The sequence below is a fragment of the Taudactylus pleione genome, unplaced genomic scaffold (assembly GCF_031769625.1).
Source record: "Taudactylus pleione unplaced genomic scaffold, aTauple2 ptg000041l, whole genome shotgun sequence".
NCBI classification, from domain to species: Eukaryota; Metazoa; Chordata; class Amphibia; order Anura; family Myobatrachidae; genus Taudactylus; species Taudactylus pleione.
In genome coordinates this window covers 31199926-31223808 of record NW_028284443.1, presented here as the reverse complement: position 1 = coordinate 31223808, position 23883 = coordinate 31199926, and the positions used below count along the sequence as shown (strand labels likewise).

The window sequence follows — 23883 nt, the reverse complement described above, 5'->3', positions numbered from 1 at the left end:
AAAAAAAAAAGTTAACCTTTTTCATGTGGTTCAAAGAGAACGGTCCTTTACGAAGAGGGGACTTTCAGGTTTATGACCCAGGAATCCTTCTATACAAGCACGAGCGACAGGGGACCCTGGGAGGGATCCTGTTGGATCCCTCCCATGGGAGAATGCTAAAGAATGACCATAGGCTGCTATTAGGCAACGCCATCTATTGATGGCATTGTCTACAAGGTACAAGATCCAGAAAGTTTAACTTGTTCCACGCAGTCCCGCTGAAGTGAGAACTGTACTTTTGGAGGGGGAAGTAGTACAGGGTGCTGTGTCTGGTCAGGCTCATCACTAGAAGAATGTCTGACTAAACAGCACATCAGGCACATCTCTGCCTCCCATAATATGGTCAGTGTGTCAACACAAACACAATCTGCAGCTGCTCGGTGAAGCAGACCCCAGACAAGGCAAAAGACAGAGCCACGGTTTGCGGCCCTGCAGCTCCCTACCGACTAGCATGTGCCAACCCTCCTTCCTTCCACCACCCAGGGTACATGCCCTACCCGAAAACTCCCTCACCCTTAGCTGCTCAAAGTAATCGATCAGCTTCTGTAATTTACCTAGCACAGTCTTTGAAATGACAGTAAACTTAAATGTGGCCGGAAGCTAAGAATTATTTTGGACAACCAGCCCAGAGGCTGCACTTATCATAGATTTCTGCTGGCCACTTTAGACAGGAGCTAATTCTCTCAAACAATTTAATCACCCCCTTAGAAGCAGATTGCTTGCCCCTGGCAACTTCACTATTTTTTCCTCTCCGTGGCTTCATACATCTCCCCTGAAGTATGCATTAAGATGGTCATGAAAGGATAACAGCAAGACTTTTCCCATTACATTTCATGGTAGATGCACAGTGAGAGAATATCTGACTGATGTGAATGATTGCATAGTCTCTATAGTGCTGTGTAATATAACTAGTGCTATATAGGAGTGTGGTTCAATTAATAAGGTAACAAGACCTCTCATTGCATAAATGTATTCAACTTGTACATATACGTATAATCACATTATTTTTCCATAGTCCCCATACTTGTCTAAGCATTTGTTACAATGGTACACCAAGACATCTATCTTGGCATAAAATAAATCAGTGTAAAGCACCTGAAGCCAGGACATGACAGTTTGCTGAACATCACAGTCAGTTGCGAATCGCCTTCCACCCAGGTGCTTCTTCAATTGTCCAAGAGAGGAAGGTCCAGAATCTCCCATTGGTAGCACCATAACAACTAAATTCTGTAGTTGACCAAGTGTGGCCTGGCAATACAATACCTGTTTGCAGCAACCCAGGTCGTTTTTCCGATGAATTGCCCTCCGCAACTGGCTCAATAGCAGGTAGCATTCACAGTATCTCCCTTGGTGAAGAAATCAACAAGTAGCATGCCCTCGTGGTCCCAAACCATTGTCACCATGACCTTCTTTACTGATGGAGTTGTTTTGAAGGTGGGGACAATGCAAGTTTCCAGGTCATGGATGGTTGCTTCATCTCTAGTGTCACATGATGCACCCACATTTCATCACCTGTAACAATACCCTGCAGGAACTGCTCTCTCCTCTCATGGTACCACGTCCAGAGGCTTTGAGTGCCCGGCCGGGCCCAGGTGAAGTGGGCGCGGCCTCATCATGGGAGATGTGGCCACGCCCTCTTGAGGTAAAAAAAAAAAAAAAAAACTTTTGCAGTGCTGGGGGGGGGGGGGGGGTGAGGGGGGGCGCTGTAAGCCCCACCGCCTGCGCGGGGGCGCGATCAGTGTGACTGATCCTCTCCACAGCCATAGGAGACTGCTCCAACTGCTGCTCAACAGCCGCTAGCAGTCTCCCACTGCAGCCAAGCACACGCTGGGCCGGAGGGAGGGTAAATAGTACCCGCTCCCCCCTCTCAGCGCCCCTGACCACGTCAAGTGCACAAGAGACAATCCCATCCTATTGGTTTGGTAAACTTCTGCGAGTTGCTTTCGTACCCAGCTTGAACACTTTTCCCTGTATCCCAGTTGCTCATGAACGTTGTTGTGCACAGTACCCACCGAGATGTTCAGTTCGTCGGCACTATCACCAACTCAAATACGTCTGTCCTCCTGAATTAGACCTTCTATGCGGCATAAACTTATCTGTGGTGTATGTGCTTGGCCAGCCGGATCGCTGCTCATCTTGAACGTCTATCCTTCCATATCAAAGGCAGTGCACCAAACCCAAACCTGTTTCTGTGCGATGACATCATCGGCATACTCAACAAGTTGGTGATGAATTTCAGCTGCTTACGTGCCCTTTAGACTCAGAAATCTGATTACACTACACACCTCAATGTCTGACCATGTTTCCACCAACCCCGCCATCTGATGTTGGAACAATATGGGCGGAATTCAATTGTTTTCATCCCCTATCGCGCCCGACGGAGCTATTCTATTCTTGCTCCTGTCGGGCGCGATCAGCTGCCAAGCGCTACATTTCAGCTCGCAACCCCTGGGGGATGAGAGCTGAAATGTGCGAAAAGTGACATGTTTGGGCGCCCAAACATCACTTTTCGCGATCGCGCCCAGCACTTTGGTCGGGGTTAGCCAATTTACGCGGCTAGACCCGACCACTTTGGGTGCGATCAGCGTGAAAAGCTGGCACAATTGAATAGCGGCCCGCGATCTCCTGTCACTTTAGACGGGAGATGCGGGCCGCGAAAACAATTGAATTACGCCCCATGACTGATATGAGGCGCAGTCTAATGGCCATGAGGGGAAGCAGTGGTCTACCTGCTCTGACCTGGCGGGAAATTACAGTAGAATGAAACAGGGAACATTACACACGTGAGAGGTCTGTAACCTTGAATATTAAACCACGCTCTTACATTATAGAAAAGATACCAATACTAATTCTAACCCCAAGCTATATAAAAATCCCCTGCCTTAACAGGCAAATGAAAATATGTTGGAAAGATTGGTTTAACCAGACTCTAATCAATTAATGAGAAACTCTACAAATCCTCTATAAAAACGGCAGTTATATTGCCGTAGATGTATGCCATTTTCTACTCCGAAGGCCTGATCCACGTGCACTTCTGAATGCAGATTCCAGATTATGACAGGCAGAGGCTTTTACGGGGACAGCCTGCATTCCCGGAAACGGGAGAGTGCGCCCCCATTTACCAGGAGTGGCAGGGACAGGACCTGCGTCCATGGACACAGAATCCTAGCCTCACAAGCTGGCCAGCCTGCAAAAGCTGAGGCTTACTCCGCTGACCGCCACCGTCCAACATTGCGACCAAAAGGTCACGATGGCGATCTGGTGCAGCGATCTCGGTCGCATCGCTGGCATCCCAGATGCAGCAGGGAGGTGTCAGACACCTCCTTCTGCATTTGCATTCTAGCAAGCATTGAATTGCACAGCTGCTTGTGTGCGGGTTTGCAATTTTGTCCTCTGCTGAATCACTTGGAAATGAAACTTGCCAGACCTGTTTTACTGTATCTAAACACTTCAATATGCAAAACAACCAGAATGCAATCTATGACAAGTGTCAAAACAAGTTATTTAAAATTTTTAAAAAGGAGCATTCAATTAATATTTTCTCCGTGCACCATGGGGTTAATTGTATATTCGCATTCTGTACACAAAATATTCCACTTATATGTCAAATATCATAAAAAAAAAAAAAAAAAAATGTATGGTTTAAATTTTAGTCACATGGGATGAAAGTTTAAAACTTCTCTCTCCCTCTTGAACCACTCCTCCAATAGGCACTGACACAATACCCTAATAAATAAGATTTAAAGATGTACGTCACACCTTATAGTCTGACATCATGTTTATTTTTAAAACGTTTTTTGCTAATAGATTGGCTGCACCGTGCTCACCCCCCTGTGCTACTGTGGGAAGCTGGCAACACTCTCACATCACATATTAATAGAACAATGGACGTTGCAGGGTTTTGTATAATGCCGAATGAGCTCTGTGATTAGACTGTACAGAGAACATCACTTACCAGCCAGACCAAACCCTGCTCGCTATTCATGAATCTTTCTCCTCCGAGGGAGCTTCCAGGGCATTGCTTCAGCAGATTCCAGAAATAGCCATGCAGAGATCCAGCAGCCCACGCCCTCCCTCTGCCATTCAGTCCGTCATTCTGTAATGGTCTCTGTTATAACGCTGTGTAACATGCCATACACAGAGAGCAGCAGCTCGTGTCCTTTTGGAGAGATCTCTCTAATGTTCACTCACTGCAATTCAGTGACTAGGAAGCATGAAAATAACGGACTGACATAACATTGTGGGAACACAGTAGCAATTCATCGGATTGTCACGTAAATGACGTCATGCAGCATGTAAAGTACACCTTTGTAAAGGAAAGCTATACTTACTAGTCTTAAGTAGTAAAGGGTTAAAAGATAAAGCCAATTTAAAGCTTACATGGTGAGGATGGAGCTCGTGTTGTAGGTTTAATCTGCCTTTGGCTAGATCAGACCCTCCAACATGACCCCTTCCATCAAAATCCTGCTCCTGGGCTTCCCAACTAATTTATAATTGGAGTCACCTGTGTTGAACTAGTTAATAAGACAGGTGTTCAGCACAGGTGGCTGCAATCAAATATTGAGGGGATGCCCAGGAGCAGAGCATTTTGTACCTGATGGAAGCGGTCATGTTGGAGGGTCTGTTAAAATACACACTGGTGTTAAAATAATTATTTTCAAGATGGATTTGTAACACAGGTTACGTACATGTAAATGGCTGCCAAAATAAACATGATTGTAGCAAATGAATGAGTACATATTTGTGTTTTGGCCGGACACGTTAAACTTGCATTGCGATGCTCTGCAGGTGTTTTGTCATGTGTGTGCCATTTTTGTGAACATATTTGAAAAAGTCCATTAAGTGTCAAGAAAAAAAACATTTGTGTTTATATTTAAATATGCTGTTGGCTTGCATATGTAAATGTACACATGTAAATGCATATTACATGCAGAAATAAAATTGTAGTTTATATGCATTTTTTACTATTTTTTTTTTTTTAACGTGAATTACAAAAAGCATTGCAAAAACTTTTTTTTGTTGACACTGGTATATTACTATAATCTGATTTTCAGTATTATTAAACCTTGGGGGAGATGTACGAAGCCCAGAAACGGTATCAGCGCACGTTATGTGCGCTGATACCACTTCTCCCCGATGTATGATCGGGGGTCTGGGCGGTAAATGACAGGGGCGCTGTGCGCCCCTGTCATTATCGGCGCTACTATCTATAAGATAGCAGCGCCGACGGCAGGGCCATGTACGAACGGTCATAACGCATGACCGTTCGGCCGGCTGTAGCTGTCGTTATCGACAGCTACAGCCTGGCGGTAGCCTATCCCCACAGCAGGGACAGCGCTGTCCCTGCTACGGTGGCGGCTGCCGGCTCCAGGGCTCCACGCGGGGATCTCGCGATACTTGCGAGATCCCGCGCATGCTCAGTGGAGCCGGCCGGGAGAGAGACACAGCGCATCAGCACTAGGCTGATTCGCTGTTGTCTCTAACGGGTAGCGCCGGAGGAGGGAGTTAACGCTTCCCCTCTCCGGCTGATGAGATGTTCTTACATCTCATCGGTAGTGCTTCCTGCTTCACCTCGGTAAAGAGGCGAAGCAGAAAGTGGTATAGCGGCACGTTAAGTGCCGCTATCATACATCTACCCCCTTGTATTAGTATAAGGTACTTGAAAATAATTGGTAAACAGGTCAAATATATCAGTTATGCTGGGCATACACTATGCAGTTATCGGTCAGATATCTGTCCAATCTGGCTGGTTGGAATGAAAATCTGGTAATCAGTGGCGTTTCTATAATGGGTGCAGTGTGTGCGGGGAACACGGGCCCCCCAGGTCCAGGGGGGCCCCGCACTGCACCCATATTATTTTAGACTTACCTGACCGTGGTCCCACGTCGGGTGTCTGCGCTGCTCAGAACACCGGAAAATGGCCGCTGCGGACATCTTTCCGGTGTTCTGCGCATGTGCAGTAGACTCCGGGCACTAGAGTGTGCCTGGACTCTACTGCGCATGCACAGAACGCTGGAAAAATGGCCGCCACGGCCATTTTCCGGCGTTCTGTGCTTGCGCAGTAGACTCGGGCACACTCTAGTGCCCGGAGTCTACTAAGGCTTCGGTGGCTGGCTAGCCGCGTCAGTCGGCTGCCGGCCACCGGGGAGAGAGGAGGGGGCCCCGCACAGGGAGTGCACATGGGCCCCCTCCTCTCTTAAGACTCCCCTGCTGGTAATGTATGGGAGCAAATAACAATAGAAATTTGCTCCCAAACACTAGAAAACGGACCAGATTTTCCTTCCCACCAGACTGATTTGACAGATATCTGACAGATATTGTAGAGTGTATGCCTAGCATAAGGTGTGTTCCCATGGCACAACAATGGAGATGTGTTTGTCGCTGTAGCTATAGCCCATTCATGAGGAAAGAAGGGCTGACAGACTTCCTTATCAGGTTGAGATAAGAGTCTCTTACAACACAGTGGTGCTCTGTTGTCAGTGGTGCAGTTGTGGCACAGCTAAAGGGGCCTATCCATTACACGTCCTGAAAAACTGAACGACTAGCATTCAGTCCTTCAGGTCGCAGGGTGCGGTGCCCGCACTGAATGGCGTTCACTGAACGTTTTTCAGTGCAGGATCCCGACCTCCTATCTGGTAACATGTGGAACCTGACGATCGTCATCAGGTTGACCAGCATGTTCCATAGATAGTCGGGGTTGGCAAGGACGCAGCGTGCACGCTCATCGCTGATCCTTGCCGGCTATCTATTAGACGACTTTCTTAAGAATGGTCGGATTGTTCAAAAAGTCGTGTAACGGAAAGGCCCCTTAATAGTGCTGAAATAAAGTCGTACGGGATGCCGGTGGTCAGAATACCAACGCTCAAAGGTACGTAGCCTAGCCCCTACCCTCCCCCTAACCCACCTTTCCCGCAGCCTAACCCTAGCTCTCCCCCCTAGTGCCTAACCCTAATACTTACCGCCGGGATGCCGACAGTCGGGATTCTGACGCTGGGCTTCAGACTGTCGGCATCCCGACCGCCGGGATAGTGACTACATCCCAGTTGTACCAATTATACTTGTAGTAAAGCCTTTGTGATGGTACTTTTGCTCTTTTAAAGGTTTATAATGGTTTGCTGTTAATGGCTCTTTACTGCAAGTTAACTGGTCGGCACTGCGCTGCCTCTGTAAGTAGCTGCGACCATTTACACAGAACAGCCGCCCCCATGCTGTGCTGCTGACACTCACTGATTGTGAGAACCCTGCGGCCCCGCCCCCTCCTCCACTTCATCGTTTTCTATGGAATCAGTATGTAATGCCGGCGGCTGTTTAGCTGCCGGATCAAATACCGACAGTTGTGGTCTGACGGGTGAAAATACTGACAGCAGGAGGGAAGTACCCTAACCCTCCCCTCTCCCTATCCTAACCCTCCCTTAGTGGTGCCTAACTCTAACCTCCCCCCTAGTGCCTAACCATAACCTCCGCCGGGATTATTATTATTATTATTATTATTATTATCATCATCCTTTATTTATATGGCGCCACAAGTGTTCTGCAGCGCCTTACGTAGGACTAATAAGTAAACAAGTAACTTACAGTACATTACAGTGCAGGACAAGGACACGATTTATATACATTGCTGCAATAGCGATTAAAGCACTCACAGTAAGCAGCAGGGAGTTGGCAGTCACGTGTTAGGTGCCCTTATGGGGAGTAAAGAGTAGAAGAAAATGTAAAGAGAAACACATGAGTGAAGAGGTCCCTGCTCGTAAGAGCTTACATTCTAAAGGGGAGGGGGATTTCGACGCCTATCTTTAGTCCCATGTCGGGACTGGATTTGAGTCCTGATGTCTCTTGTTCTGATAATGTTAGTGTCTGTGGCACGGTGTCCGAAGCCCTGAGGTAGTGTAATTCTTAATATCAAATAAAATGTAATATATGTAATTGATATATATATATATTTTTTTTGTATACAGTATATCATTACATTTTTGATTGTCAAATAAGACACTGGGTAGGGTGGAAGGGAGTATTGTGGACCATGGTAAAGCTATTATTACATGGTTATAGAGATTTTAAATAGAGATAAAGTGCATAAGTCTTTTATGCACGTTATCTTTATTTAAAATATCTATAACAATGTAATAATACCATTACCATAGTCCACAGTACACTCTTCCACCACACACCAGTGCTAATATATAGCTTACTTGTTGCTGTATCTGGGCCTGATTCAAAGATGGACAATTTTGCACAGCAGCTGCATCCTTGTATGCAGCGACTGTGCTAAAATATGCAAAAGCCGCAGGAGGCGTCTTGTGTAAATAGATGCACTGCAGGCTTTTGTGATCTGATACTGTGTCCGCACCCACTGGTTTCAGCATGCCCAGAAAATGTGGCCGACACGCCCCAGTTTTCTGCAATGCTGCCTTAGGAGTGCACATGCACAGACCGACTTCTGCTTCATGCTCAGATGTAAAACCATTGGAGATGTGTGCAGGGGTGCCGCGAAAAGACTGATGAGGCACTAAGGGTGCCATGAAGTAAAAAAAGTTTGGGAACCACTGGCTTAAGCTGGTCACACATCTAAAGATTATCTGTACAACCAGCCAACTAGCAGACCCTCCAACATGACCTGTTCTATTAGGTACAATATGCTCTGCCCCTGTCAAGTTAGCTAGAGAGTGAGGCGGGCCATCTAGCACACTATGGCCCGTATTCAATTAGTTTAGCACCCGCGATACTTTTTCGCATGCCGCACTTTTCGCCAACTTCTCGTGTTTTAGCCGCGGAAACTTATCGGGCACGCCCCCGCATTCGCAATATTAAATTCCAAAAGATGCAAAAACGCATCCCGGCGAAGTGTACTGCAGCACTGTGTAAGGGAGAAAAGAAAACCTTTGGGCCCACAGCTACCATAGATGGCAGAAAACCATCTGAATCTCTGCCATCAATGGTAAAACCATCTGCAGATGACCATTGATAGTTTCTAACCATCAATGGTCGATGACCATCCCTACTTACGATATCTCCTACATTACAGCATTGATACATCAAAAGGTTATTAAATATTGCAAAGACAATACAGAAAACTGCTTTTCCAAATCTATTTTTCTGTTTATAGATTGTCCCCTTTTTGTTCAATTGGTTATGTTTAAGCTGTGTGATGGTTGGGACTTTTACAGCTCTTATATTGTTGTGCTCTCTGTGTTGTCATGGTCATCTGAGAATGACTGGTGTTGTACTCTCATTGTCTGCATTTTACTTATTTTACATTTGAGTTGTGGTTGTGCAGAAACACGTTCAGTCTCTGAAGGTGCAGAAGAGACAATGAGGTCTCTGGTGTAAAGTTGTTTGCTTCTGTGGCTCTGACTAACACATTACATCCCGCTTTGGGACTTTGTCATATATGTCCCTAAAAGGGACAAAACACTCTGGACAGTATCTACTGCAACTTCAAAGAACGAATATCTTACTGCACAGACCACTCTCACACTCAATGACATTACACATGTTAGGGGTGTTTTTAGTAGACATTTTAGGTGATTTGAACTTATCATGTTTTAATACCACAGGAAAACAAGTGGGAAAGATAAACCCAGAACATCATCAGATTCCAAGTAGCTTTAGTTATTCAAGATATCGTATGTTTAAAGAGACAGTAATCTGTTATGAATATGTGAGTGTTATGGTGGGTACACACTGGGCGATATTACTGAGCGACTGCACGATTACGACATCGTAATCATGCAATCGCTCAGTAATTTTGCACAAATCGTGCACTTTTATGTCGGAGACGACCAGCAATGCGCACTCCCGCTGGTCGTTTCCAACATTGTCCATCGCCTGAACATGCAGCACAATCTGACGACCTCGTCAGGTTGCTGCATGTTGGGGAATTGGGGAGAGAGCCCGGCGCTGAACGATATCGTTAATGATATCGTTCAGCGGCTGTTCTCAATGTCATGAACGACATTGAGCACAGCCTGCCGGGACACACTACATGATATCGCGCCGGGAACATATCGTGTAGTGTGTACGCACCACACGTCCACTAATTATCTAAATAGACAGTAACTTATCTTCACTGTCAGTTCTTCTGTAATGTTTTTCCATGGGAATCGGTATGTAATGTCGGCTGTCGGGATGCCTACTGTCAAAATGCCGACAGCTGCATTCCGATGGTTGGTATCCCGACAGAGGTTGGGTAAGTATACTTACTTATGCTCCCCCTTTCTCACCCTAACCCTCCCTTTTTGTAGCCTAACCCTCCCCCCTTCGTGCCTAAACCTAACCTTCCCTAACCCCCCCCCAGTAGTGCCTAATCCTAACCTCACCCCCCCTCCTCCTCCTCTAAAACCTAACTCTAACCTAGTTATGCTACCTAAACCTAACCCCAATGGCGTCCTTCTGGATTCTGGCTGGATTCGGGATTAAGATAGGTGTCAGTATTTCGAAGCCTATCTTAAGTCCCTTGTCGGGCTTCCCCCATCGGGATTTAGACTGGCGGCATTACGACGGCCGGTCTCATAACTACATCTCTTTCCATGTGTGGTACCCTGAATACATTTATTAGTATATAATGGTATGGAATTGGAATTATCTTGAGTGTATCAGCAGGGCCGGCTCCAGGCTCGTTCGACCAGTGCAGTCGAACAGGGATGCCACCCCATAGAGGGCGCACCCCTCCCAACCATCCCGATTTCAGTGGGAAAGAGACGTTTTTCAGGCACTGCCCCGCTGTTCCACCGTGGGCCAAAGTGTTCCGCCAGTGGTTGGGCACCCCCACCGCCGCGGCGGTGTTGGCCCCGTGAAAGAGGTATGGATGATGCCTGCAGGGAGAGGCCTGGGACAGCCCAGTTATTGAAGGATGTGCTGGGCTTGACCCCAGCCTGACGTTAAATGATATGCATGCTATATGGACAGGGTCCCATATAGCGTCATGTACGGGTGTGACCTATGGTAATTAGGACACGCCCATTTTTGGATACGCGCGGCTTCGCCACATGCAAGGTAAGGGGGCATTGGAGTCCCTGTCTGCACAGGGCGCGACTCCTCCTTGAGTCAGCCCTGTGTATCAGCATGGATCAGTTCTTGGTCCAACTCTTACCCTCAGTAGAACTCTTGCTTCTTCCTCCTATCACATCACAGCAGAGAGATAGATAGACCCAGGGGCCTATTCATCATAACTAAAATATCGAGGGAGGTAATTGGGTTTAGAACTCTCATTGAGTTCTACCTAATTACCGGAGGAATTCATCATTCCTCCTCCCTATAACTATCTATTCCGAAAAGCGGTAATTTTTGCGATGACAGCTTTTTGGGAAATAGTTATCCCTGCCTGCTCTAACTTACCGCAGCTGGAATCCGTGCTGCGCATGCGCTGTTACAATCGTAAACCCAGCACATGCACAGCACTACTTACAGCTGCAGCAAGTTTGTGTGCTCTCCCCCCTCCGCTCACCTCCCCCCGTCCCGCACGTACCTGCCCGCTGCAGCGCCTCCGGCTCCGTCCTGCTGGTCTGTCATGTGGTCTCCCAGCAGCACAGTGCAGTTTAGAAACTAATGTATGGGGAGTGTGGAAATTAACGCAGGGGAGCTTACAAAGGAGATATCAGTGATATCTCCTGTGCTAAGTAGCTTCATGAATACTAAAATAATGTTATTTAAGGAAAATGTCCTTAAAAATGTTTTTAGTGTTGATGAATAGGCCCCCCAGTTACAGACGGTATCAGGCCAGAGGTGTGTCGAAGCTGGATAATTGGCTGAGACAAAATCAGCTTAAAATTAGATTGAAACGACGCCATCTTGCGACTGGCCGCAAGACACCATCTTGAAAATGAGATCTGCAAGACGCCATTTTGCGAATGGCCGCCCAGCGCCAATTTTAGCTAAACTCACACTTAAGTACATATGGCGATGCTATTATTAGCATATTTTACCATACCACATACACACATTAATACACACAGTTGTGCTGTTAACATGTCGCACATTAGCGAATGCATAATACCCCGCATGCGAACGCTGTTTATTAGCTTCGTGCGTATGCATCTGCCCCAAGTTAACCAGCGTCTTTTCCCAAACCCCTAATACTTACACAATGCACACTCACATAAAAGGTTCCATAGCTTTAAAGTGTAAGATTCAAACTTTGTTCATTTATTACAAATGCTGTGAAATAAAGGCTATTTAGTATCTAAGGTTTTAATACATGATAAATAAGCCGTGTTTGGTGTTATACTGATCTGCACTTTCTCAACAGCTTCCCGGTATCATCGGTGTGAAGATCGCAACATGCATTCTCAACTTATGGACCGTAGAAAGTTAAAGCACCAAAATGTACTTTGTAAAGCCAACAGCCTAGATTTGCATGAGGCGGGAAAATGGAGATAATCAGCTGTCGGAGGCTGGTCTGTGTCCATGTGTCCTGTAACAGAAGCAATGTGATGGGGAATCAATGGGATCGCAACGAACCTCTCTATTGTGTAGTCTATTTCTGTGGGGGTATAAATGTGTGTTCTGACCCCAGTCTTCATGCTGATGCTGTTGATGGAGGTTTCTTGCTGATGCCGGAATCTGGTCCCAGAGCGCGTGCGTATGTATAACTGTACCTTGGTCTGTATAATTTCTTTGCGCTAAATTGTACTTAGATCACAGCGTGTAACTAACTGTACTTTGCTTGAAATAATATTTTGTGCTTTGGAAACACATGTTCAAGGTCTAAAGTCTTTATTTTACTGTATGACTGCGTACGCAAATAGCGTTAATTTTAGAAGGTATAGGCAGGTTTTTAGAAGGTATAGACAGGAGCGTATAGAGGTTTAAAGTCAGTATCCTTAGTTGGGGGCTCGTAGAGTGAGGTCACTTACCTATTCACACGATAAACATACGGTTATCGATATCTCACCAAAGGGTGGATAGTGGCCACATGCAGTTTACCTGCAACCACTCGGTGCTGAGAGATCGCTACCCATTATCGTGTGAGTCAGGGTACGCTGACTAGAATCCAGGGACAAGAAAGGAAAAAGTTTGTGTTCCTTTGTTGATAGAATTTCACGCTGAAAAGGGGTGCCGCAGTAGTGTGTACGCGGCTGAGTCGCATTTTTGCGCGCACAGTAGAGACGCACTTTTGCGTATGCAGCTAAAGTTAAGTCATACGGTTGTGTAGTAGTCGCATTATTGTGTATGCGACTAGTCGCACAATAGCGTATACGTACTTCCGGTTGTGCTGCCACGTGTTTAAACAAAGCCATTGAGGTTACATTATCAATTGTTGCCAATAACTGGGTTAACGTGTATTTTTCTGCGCAGGAAAAAAGTGTATAACTGTGAGTACTTGTTTAGGGTGTAACACGGGACCTAAATGTTAAGGGTATCGTAGGACCCTTAAGTGCTAGGCGTAACGAACCAGTGATTCCCAACCTCGGTCCTCAAGGCACACTAACAGTCCTGGTTTTAGTGATATCCATGCTTAAGCACAGATGGTTAAATCAAAATAACTGAGGTGCTAATTAAGTCACCTGTGCTCAACTATGGCTATCCTTAAAACCTGGACTGTTAGTGTGCCTTGAGGACCGTGCTTGGGAACCCCTGGCCTAGTGACTCGGTAGCAGCTTACCGTTTACTTTACACAAGGCAGGTGTATGGGTTGTTATTTTTGTTAGGGTTTGGCTCCCAGCGTGATTATAGTGTTCAGTAATCAATGTGTGTGTGATGTGTTAGGCTTATTTGAACACTATAATTGAACCGCATAGTTTTGGTTAGACTATGATTGTGAGCTGGTGAGAGGGTGGACGAAATCAACTGGAAAACAAAGGGTACTTTGCTGCCCCCTAGCAGTTGAAACGTAGTCAAAAAGGGATTGCTGAGTGGAAGCGGCCTTTACTTCCGTAGGTGAGTGAAGGTCTAGAGGTCCTCCATAGGGTTCGCGGATACACCCTTTTTCAAAGGCGTCCGCAAGTAAGTGAAAGTATCTTGACTGTCTTTTCACCAGTTTAAACTTTTATTGAAAAACGTAGGAGTTGTCCCAAGATGGGAGCCATGCAAACAGTAGAGATGTTAGACAATGATGTGCTGCTAATGGAAGCGCCGCTTGGATCGGCCCGTCGTATTATGCATACTAAGGGCCTGATTCAGAGGCGGACGTAAGTGGCCGTTCGCTCGTTCGGCGTACGAGCGAGAAAATGTAAATTCAAGCGCTTGCTCGTAAGTTCGCTTGTAGCTAATCTTCCACCCCAAAGTCCCACCACCCCTCCTCTAGCTAACGAACGATCAAAATAGCGACCGTCCAAATCCTATTTTGGTTGCAGGGAACGCTCGCCCAAGTCCAAACCGGAAGTGGGCCTGTCATTTATCGTTTGCTTGCTATTTCATTTTGGCCACATACTGGAATCGATTCCTAGCAATCAGTATATTAATTAGCTTAATTGTTATTCACATTTTTGCAATCCGTTTTTTTTTTACAATGTCAATTCCTTCCGCAGAATACGTTCGTTTGTACCAAGGGGTTTGTTTTTCAAAATTCAAAGTTGCTTTGAATGCTACTATTGTTTTGCGTAAGTTGATATGCAGATTTTGCATCTTTATTATTAATATTTAAATTAGCTAACGCATGTCACTGCCTCAAGCCTATAATAATTCACATTATATTTGTGAGGGTGTAGGTCACATGTCTCATACAATAACCAATCCAATGTGTTCTGTTATAATTCAAAGTACATTAGCCACTCATAATTCTTCTGGGCCCTTTATTAAAACTATTTTTTGGAAAAAAAATCATTGCCATCATGTGAGCCGCAGCCTTTACAAGACAAGAACTCCTGGTCCTCACAGATGTGGTGGACCGGAGGATCACAGTTCTTCCGGCACCCATCACAAACCAACGCAAGCGGCTCGCCTATGCGGAGGTGATGCGCCACTTGCGATCTTTGGGCTACCGACGCAATATCGGGCAGCTGGAAAGGCGGTGGTCTGATCTCCACCGCAGGTCCCCCCACCTTTTGACGAATTTGCGTGGGGAAATTCGCGACCGTAAGTTTTATTTGTTTTGGTTTTTAAATGTATGCATCCCTGCGTGTGCATGTTTTCCATCTATCCCTGTTTGTTTATTTTGTACATCCCTGCGTGTGCATGTTTTCCATCTATCCCTGTTTGTTTATTTTGTACATCCCTGCGTGTGCATGTTTTCCATCTATCCCTGTTTGTTTATTTTGTACATGCTTGCGTGTGCATGTTTTCCATCTATCCCTGTTTGTTTATTTTGTACATCCCTGCGTGTGCATGTTTTCCATCTATCCCTGTTTGTTTATTTTGTACATCCTTGCGTGTGCATGTTTTCCATCTATCCCTGTTTGTTTATTTTGTACATCCCTGCGTGTGCATGTTTTCCATCTATCCCTGTTTGTTTATTTTGTACATCCCTGCGTGTGCATGGTTTTTTTTTTATTGCTATTAAAATTTTGGACTGTGTCAATTGATAAAAAAACTCAAAATTAAAAAATAAAAAACATTTTTTATCCATCATTTAGGGGCTGAGCGCAGACTACGACGTCGATTCAGACCACGTCATCGCCATCGTCCCCTATCCCCCACTCCCACCCAATCCTCCTCTCCCCAACCTTCACCCAATTCCCCCTCCACCCCAGACCGCCCAGTGCCTGAGGCCCATCCCTGTCCTATTATTCCCATCCCTCCCAATTCACCCTCCCCTCCCCCCCTCTCTTTTTGTCACCCTCCCCTCCCCCCCCTCTCTTTTCCTCTTTTCCTCCCCCTCCACCCAGAGTCAAATATCCCCTCCTCAATCGGACCACCACTGGCCCACCTCTGAGGAGGACGATGTGGTGCCTACAGGACCCGGCATCAATCTGACCGGTATGTTTGCCTTTTTAACTATGTGTTTTTTTTGGCTTTTTGGTTGATGTTGTCCTTTTGCCTGTGCATTTCCAATTTGTTAAGTTTTTGGAATGTTTTGTATATATATTTTGGCAAAACAATGTCTAGGATGTTTTCCCCTTACACAGATCACACATGTCCAAACACTCATACTTGTGTCTATCTATTTTACGGTACCAACATATGTATTGTTTTTGCCTACTTCGGCTTTTTATGTCTAATTTTTAAAGTTAGTATTTAAATAATCTTTGTGTTTGCCATTCCTTTTTTTGGGGGGACAAATTTAGATGTTTGTTGAAACTATAGTCTGATTTGTAAGTTGTTTTGGTAACATATAAATTAAGGTGTCAGTTTAGTAATCCTTTTTTTTTTTCAAAACCACAGAGGACCAGAGGCATTTGCAAACAATGCTTGAGGGATTACAAACCTTGAGGGCCCATCTCGTCGGGATGCTGGTGGTCGTTGATCACATGGTGGCGGTCCTGCGGCACTAATTTGTTTTTTTTTTGGAACCCCCTTAAAATGTTGGGAACAATGAAATATATTTTGTTTTATTAAAGTCTCATTCCTTGTCTGTAAATATTAGATTCTTTAGCCTTACATAAGTCGACTATTGGAGACTGTTTTTTTAAGTAATGTAAATGTGTTTGTCGAAAGGTCAAGTAAGTATGTAAGCTGGAACATTAAACACCTAACAATACCAATAGGTTTGTCGAATTACCAGAGTTTTTTTTTTTTTGGGGTGGGTAATGTAAATTTGCGCTAAAATCTGCTTAGCCCTAGATTAGAAAACATCCTGATTCACCATAATACCTTTGGTGTTTGTTTTTAGCCACAAAGCATGGTAAAATAATTTACAATTGAACACATTACAGGATTAGCCATTAAGCAAGTTTGCCTTTTTTGGACCAGGTTACACTTGTTTGTAATTTACCAAGGAAAAGTCTTTAAAAGGTTATCCAAAAATGTATTCCACACAAAAAAATAAACAAAGTGAATTTTGTCAAGCAATTAACACACTGAAAACGCAATCCAAAAAACAACCAACACCAAAAAGATCAAAACAACAACAACAACAATCAAGAACTGCTTGAAGAAGTAGCAGGCCAACATGAATCCCCAAATGAGGCGAAGAAATAATTGTTCCAGAAGTTATAGCCAATGTGGACACATGAAGACATTTTTGGGATCCGGTAGTAGGCATCGTTTGTTCGGGTAATTTAATGGAATAAATGACACCCAAAAAAAAAATTTAAAAAATTTACAATTGGTCATTGAAATCTTACATGTCTACATTGTGTAAATTAACTACATCATTAACAGTAATTACCTAAAATATCTGGCCACCACATCATCGCGTATGGCCCCCCCACATACTGACCTCCGACCAACCTTGGGGGGGGCCATCCTCAGGCAAGGCATCCTCTGGCTGCATTGGAACACCACTCCTTATGGTGATGTTGTGAAATATCCCACACAGGACCACAATATTCGAAACCATATCCGGCAAATACATGAGCTCGCCACCAGAGCGGTGGAGGCATCTGAATCGGCCTTTTAAAAGGCCGATACAGCGCTCCACCACCTGCCTGGTGGCTGTAAGTGCGGAATTATACTCACTTTGTGGCCCTGGTGTGGGTGTCAAATAAGGAGTGAGCAGCCAGGGCGTGCAAGGGTAACCACTGTCTCCTGTGAAAATAAAAGAAAAACATCAGGACCATTGTGTAACAAGCTTTGCATTGGTTGCCACAGAAGTTGTCAACTTACCCAGAAGCCACGCATCACCAGCTTGTAGGTTGTCTAATTTGGGCCAAATCCCTGATTGCCGGATGACGAAGGAATCATGTGCACTCCCGGGGAATTTGGCATTCAGCGACAGGATCTGGAGGGAGGCATCACATACCACCATTACATTCAGTGAATGAAAGTGTTTTCGGTTCCAAAAATAGCCTCCAGCCTTGCTGGAGGCTGAAGTGGTATGTGAGTGCCATCCACAACCCCTATGATGTGTGGGAAGCCAGCTATTTGGTAAAAATTGGCCTTCGCCACACTAAGGGAACCCATATCCAATGACATTGTAATAAAATGATGGAGGTGTTTAAAACTGGCCTCCATCACTGCCCTCAGGATCCTTGAAAAGGAGGATTGGGAGATTCCGGCAACTATTCCCACCATGGTTTGAAAGGATCCTGAGGCACAGAAATGTAACACTGACATTAATTGCGTAAGTGGTGGTATTGCTGTAGGACTGACAATTTGCCGTTCAAGATCACTCTCTATTAATGAGAGAGTGTCCTAGGATGATTTGTGGAGGAAGACGGTGTCGTCTTAAGACCTCATCCTCTGGCATTCCAAAAAGGGTGACACGTGTTCTATATATCTGGGGCCTTGCACGCCTACGAGGCCTACGCCTGGGACGAAGTTGTGGTTAGTCGGGTTCTGGAACCAGGGCCAATATAATTCGACCAACATCAACCTGAAATGGTAAGCCAGGTAGTTATTTTTTTTAGACAAATGTGTACAGAAAAATATACTTATCTTTTCTAAGAATTCCAAAGATGCTTACAGGCCTTGGACGGGTCATGTGCTGAACCACCTACATTTAAAAAGTAGAAAGTATATTTTAGATTAATTGAATAAACTATGATTGTAAACACATTTCTGGGGTGAAAAATAGAGAAGGGAGGACACATTATTTGAGAAAATATTACGCCACATTTCCCGGGGTATTCTATATGGGAGCGTTAACATGTTTTGGGCTTTATTTTTGGAGGTAAGACGTCATTATGCCTGTTTTTACTTTTACACCCTATTCAATATCAAAGACTTATCACAGTTTGGAAAAGTGTTTGTTTAAAAACGGGGATAACTTGTCACCATTGAATAGGTGTCGGAAAAAAGTGTCGAATTGGTGTTTCGGGGTGCAGGCTTAAAAAAATTAGCCTGCACCCCTGGGACTGACATTTAACCCCAAAATGTGTGCCCAAAAGTTTTAGAAACCAAAGAGTGACACCCATCAAAATTTAGGTAAATTTTGGCATGAAAACAATAAAAAAGGGACGAAATTATTACACAATATGGAAGTAGGTTCAGGGCTATTCTGCAAATATGTGGCAGGTGTTTTGAAACTTCGAATTATAGCGGCAGGTGCCCAAATGTTGATGTTTACCCAAATTAATTGAGGGACATCAAAATATGCTACTCACCATTTTTAGTTTCTCCATATTTGATGGGCCCACTTAAATAATGAGCCAAAATAACCTAAGTGCTCTTCTGCATCACTTCTTCAATGTGGGTAACAAAATACATGCTGCGGCTCTTTTAAACCCCCTCTTTCAAATAAAGGCTAAAACGGGGGTCCCCATAGTGTTCAACCATGTTTTTCCAACTTTAGGGGTGCTCTTACCTTTTTAAATTTGAAAAACGAGAAACTTTACGCCAATCCCAAATCCAAGTTTCCCTTTTTCAAAATTTTACAATTGACTACGGGGATAAGCGGGAGGGCGCACCAGACTTAACGCTGATAAATACTCCGATATTAAACGTTAACTTCGACAGTGAAGTTAACGTGTCCTATTGGTTTATTTTTCAGCGTTAAGTCTGGTGCGCCCTCCCGCTTTTCCCCGTATTCAATTGTAAAATTTTGAAAAAGGGAAACTTGGATTTGGGATTGGCGTAAAGTTTCTCGTTTTTCAAATTTAAAAAGGAAAGAGCACCCCTAAAGTTGGAAAAACATGGTTGAACACTATGGGTACCCCCGTTTTAGCCTTTATTTGAAAGTGTGGGTTTAAAAGACCCGCAGCATGTGTTTTGTTACCCACATTGAAGAAGTGATGCAGAAGAGCACTTAGGTTATTTTTGCAAATTTTTGAAGTGGGCCCATCAAATTTGTAGAAACTAAAAATTGGGATTACCCTATTTTGATGTCCCTCAATTAATTTGTGTTAACATCAACATTTGGGCATCTGCCGCTATAATTATATTCTAAAAAACACCTGCCGCATACTTGCAGAATAGCCCTGAACCGATTTCCCTATTGTTAAGAAATTGTATTTCAAAAATATTTTTGGCTCACCCTTTTTTAAAAAAAAAAAATTGGCCTGTCCATTTTTGCTGAACTAAAAAAAAGAAGGACCCTTTTTACACTGACATTCTCAGGGGCGAAGGCTATTTTATAAAAACATGCACCCCTAAACCCCAATTCTGCTATTTTTTGGGGCACCTATTCAATGGAAACAACTTAACACCGTATTGGCTGAAAGACTTGTTAAAATGACATGTCTTTGAGATTGAAGAGGGAGTAAAAGTCAAACCTGCGAAAATGACGTCAGAATGTCTAAATTATCTCCAAAACTAAGTTAAGACACCCATATTGAATAGCCATGTTAGTGTTAAGACAAGATTTTAAACTACAAAAAAACAAAAAAAAGATCGCAAAATAGTACGCTCCTTTTACAGTTCAAAAAGACACATTAGTTCGCAAAATAGTACGCTCCTTTTACAGTTCAAACAAGACACATTAGTTCGCAAAATAGTACGCTACTTTTACAGTTCAAACAAGACACATTAGTTCGCAAAATAGTACGCTCCTTTTACAGTTCAAACAAGACACATTAGTTTGCAAAATAGTACACTACTTTTACAGTTCAAACAAGACACATTAGTTCGCAAAATAGTACGCTCCTTTTACAGTTCAAACAAGACACATTAGTTCGCAAAATAGTACGCTACTTTTATTGGTAACACATGATTGGCCAAAGAAAAAAACAAACATTACTTTGGGAAACAGATGCAAAGACAAACACATCGATTTTGAGAATTAAAAAATCAAACACTTACCACAAAAAGCAAGAAAGAATAATCTTAAGGGCGCTAATCCAACAGGTGACAGTATAATTATCCCAAAATAACTGCAGCTCTCAACTAAGGGTGTTGTACCCCTTATTAGTGCAATCCAAACAAAATATATGCAGGCCTAAAGCCTAACCAGAGAGCGCTGTTAGATTGGTTGAGATACAAAAATTATTTATTCACATAAAAATACATATAATGACATAAAGAATATATTAAATAATTAATTGACCACACATAAAAAGCCGGCAATTCAATGGTTAATATTATATACCATGACAATAGAAATTAATCAAAAATATGGTTTTAAGCAATATCCATATATCAATAGTAGATTAGTATGCACTATAGAAGAGCTTTGCTCCTGATGAAAAACAGTAGCCTGTGTCTTATTTAGACATCGCATAAAGTTCAAATAGACAAATGGACAGGACTTAACCACAACTTGTCACTGGCAATTTTTGTTTTTGCAATCAATTCTCCTTGTAGCGAACAACAAAATCTCCTTGTGTATATAGCCAGTTAGTTAGTAAAAACAGTCCATGCGGTTAGTAAGCGCTTGTGGAACAATGTTAGTATTCACATGCATGCAAACATTGGTCAGTGGCCATTTATTCCTATTTTCATTCAGCACATAATGCACATAGTGTTTCCTGCTACTGACCACTGTAACGGATAGTCTCTTAGATCTTCCTATAATCCGCTCTCCACTTCCTTTATAAAGCGCTATGACAATTGTCAATATTATGTTACCGCTTCTGTAATCCAGGTACCATGTGTAACGTGTTTCTCCGCCTAGTAGACACCATCAGCGGCTTCCTCAGACACAATATAAGTGTTTTGATATCCATATTTATACCCCAATCAATTTCCTCGTTTATATGGGGTTTGCGCATGTGCTGTATGTGTCATGCGTTCCAAGCCTCAGTATGGCTTTCCTCTATTTATAGAGTTTGGCGGCCATCTTTAAAAGTGTTCCAAGCCTCGCTATGGCTTCCCTCTATTTATAGAGTGCGGCGGCCATCTTAAAAGTGTTTACATGGGGTTTGCGCATGCGCTATATGCGTCATGCGTTACAAGCCTCGATGTGGCTTTCCTCTATTTATAGAGTACGGCGGCCATCTTAGAAGTGTTCCAAACCTCATTATGGTTTTCCTCTATTTATAGAGTGCGGTGGCCATCTTAAAAGTGTTCCAAGCCTCTCTATGGCTGTCCTCCATTTATAAGATATGAAGGCTCTTTCTAAGGCCTCCCAATTGGCTATCATTGGCTATCAAACCCTGTATTTACACCAGATCCACATATGGAACCTCTTTTCCAATTATTTATAGACACAATCCATGTATGTGCCATGTGCGTCATGCGCCCCAAATCTCCTTCTAACTGTCAATAATTTCATAAAAATCGGCATCCATCTTTATAATGGCCCAATTAGCAGCCATTTTCCCACTTATAGGTATCGTGGATCAAACCTCTCTTTGAACTATTACGTACTAGTTTGTACTGCAGAGGCCATCTTTAGTATTCCATAATCCTTATCAAAAACATTCTAAAAATCCTGTATTCCCTTAATAAGTGCATACATCATAATAAATAAAAAATATAAAAATGGAAAAAAAATCAATGAACAATAAACAATTGAAAGAGTTCTTGTATTTCATCTTTCATCTCATAAAATACTGTCACCTGATTATATTATCGATAATACTATTGACACTATAATCCCAAGTTGGTAAAAAATTAATAAAAAATTAAAATAAATAAATACAGTTATGCTAACCTTTTCATGGGGCGGTTTGAGGAGATACATGTCTGGGGGAGCACGCTGGGGGCGGGTCTAGTCCTCTATGGAAGATATATTGATGATTTCATTTTTGATTGGGATGAATCTTTAGCACCCTGTAAATTGTTTTTGGATAGTCTTAATCACAACAAATTTGGTATTAATTTCACGAGCACTACTCACAGTCATATAATCAATTTCTTGGATATCACACTACACGCCAAAGATAAGGCCATTCTGACTGAGACTTATATTAAGGAGGTTGACCAAAATAGATATTTAAATTATAGTAGTGGTCATATGAAACAATGGAAGGATAATGTACCAGAAGGCCAATTTTTGAGACTTAAAAGGAATTGCTCTAGTGTAGAAGCCTTTACAAGACAAACCAACAAAATGTATCAATCATTTGTAGAACAGGGTTATCCCAAAATTGTATTAGAGCCTTAGGAGAAGTAAGTCAAATTGATAGGGTTTCGCTTCTGGAAGAGAAGAATGGTAATAAAGAAAACATGTCTCTAGATAAAGATAGATCTATTAATTTTGTGACTAAATTTAATTCGGAAGCCTTTAAGATCAGACGAATTCTAAAAATAAATTTTCCTTTACTTAAATTGGATGAAGTATTAAACAATACATTGGAATTAAGTGACAATGTTGTTTTTAGGAAATCTAACAATTTAAAACAGAAGCTAGCACCAAGTCTATTTAAAATGAAAACATCTAAAAATATAGATAGAAGTAAATCTTGGTTACCCAGAATTCCAAATGGTTTCCACAGATGTGGGGGGACAAACTGCAACACTTGTCAACACACTGAGAGAAAAACAGTAGAGTTTATCTCATTTGTCTCCTCCGAACAATTCAAGATTAGCTCCTTCATGAATTGTAGATCCACATTTGTGATATACATTTTACAATGTGGCTGTGGTTCACAATATGTGGGTAGGACCACAAGAACAATGAATATTAGATATATGGAACATCAGAGGAATATTGTGAAAAGGGTTAACAATAATACATTGTATAAATACATTTCGAAATGTTCAAAGGGAGCTTTAGAACAAATTAAAATACTAGCTATTGAACAGGTTCAAACAACCATTAGAGGGGGAGATAGATTCTCTAAACTTTGTAGGAGGGAAGCATATTGGATTTACAAGCTTCAGACTATGGTCCCATATGGGCTGAATGACACCATAGTACTGAACAATATGTAGATACTACCCCTACAAAGATATGAATCATAATAAATTCACTAATATATATACTTCTATATCTAATTATATATATGTATTTATTTATTTTAATTTTTTATTAATTTTTTACCAACTTGG

General features: G+C 43.0%; 1 protein-coding gene across 2 annotated transcripts in view; it reads right to left on the bottom strand.

The window, feature by feature from the left end:
• Positions 1-23883, bottom strand: part of TMEM117 (transmembrane protein 117) — a 493666-nt gene that overhangs the window by 420768 nt on the left and 49015 nt on the right. The window contains exon 1 of one of the 2 annotated variants that reach the window (XM_088458025.1): positions 3995-4343. The exons of the other annotated variant lie outside the window; for it this stretch is intronic. The gene's annotated coding sequence lies outside the window, so the exon portion shown is untranslated. Of the gene's footprint in view, positions 1-3994; positions 4344-23883 lie in introns of those variants that run through there. 2 annotated transcript variants of the gene reach the window in all.